This window comes from Euprymna scolopes, chromosome 44 (assembly GCF_053919585.1).
Source record: "Euprymna scolopes isolate OS-2025 chromosome 44, ASM5391958v1, whole genome shotgun sequence".
Taxonomy (NCBI): domain Eukaryota; kingdom Metazoa; phylum Mollusca; class Cephalopoda; order Sepiida; family Sepiolidae; genus Euprymna; species Euprymna scolopes.
Window position 1 is genome coordinate 39,276,590 of NC_136525.1, and position 786 is coordinate 39,277,375.

Sequence of the window (786 nt, forward strand, 5' to 3'; positions counted from 1 at the left end):
CAGCCGAGCTTCGTTGTTAACTGTGAGATATTACGATTTATATGTGATATAAAAGTTTTAAAAAGTTGTGAAGCGAGCGACCGCTTCGCGCTTCTCTGATAAAAGCCTTTTGTAGACATACAGAAAAAGCGAACACAAATACATATATATATATATATATATATATATATATATATATATATATATATATGTATATATATATATATGTATATGTGTGTGTGTGTATGTGTGTGTGTGGATTTTTGTTGATTTTTTTATACGATAATACGATTTATTAGTGCTCCAAACTTGAAGATTGTTCCTATTTACAATGCCTCCCCACGGGACAGAGTAAGACACCCGAGGCGTTTTTTAATGTGGAGAAAAAGAACAAAAAATAAAAAAAATGTCTCAGTCATGAAGGATTTCCCCCTCCACTAACAGAGAACAAGAAATTGAAGTGTAGCATCTGAAGAACAGATACTACACTTTGATCTTGACCCAAAGGCCAAGAAGTAGTTTCCCTAAAAGAATCGACCATATTTCGGAGCGTAAATCTTATTTATTATTTTACTAATAAAATAGTAAGCTACTGTTTTCTAAGTAATATATATATATATATATATATATATATATATATAATGATTTTTTTACTATAATAATTAAATACCTACAGACACTAGTGTTTCATCCTTTCGGGATTCTTCAGTGCAGGGTGTCACGATTACTACCAGTCGAACGATTCGAACCCCGCCACATGAGACATCTCTGGCTCGATTAGCGGAGGCCGTATCCATTCGGCTACTA

At 33.1% G+C, this 786-nt stretch overlaps 1 non-coding gene across 1 annotated transcript; it reads right to left on the bottom strand.

Moving 5' to 3' along the window:
- Positions 1 to 305: 305 nt before the first annotated feature.
- LOC145268934 (U2 spliceosomal RNA) lies at positions 306 to 499 on the bottom strand. Its single transcript, XR_013864938.1, has one exon. It is a non-coding gene; the product is annotated as a U2 spliceosomal RNA (small nuclear RNA).
- Positions 500 to 786: the final 287 nt, after the last annotated feature.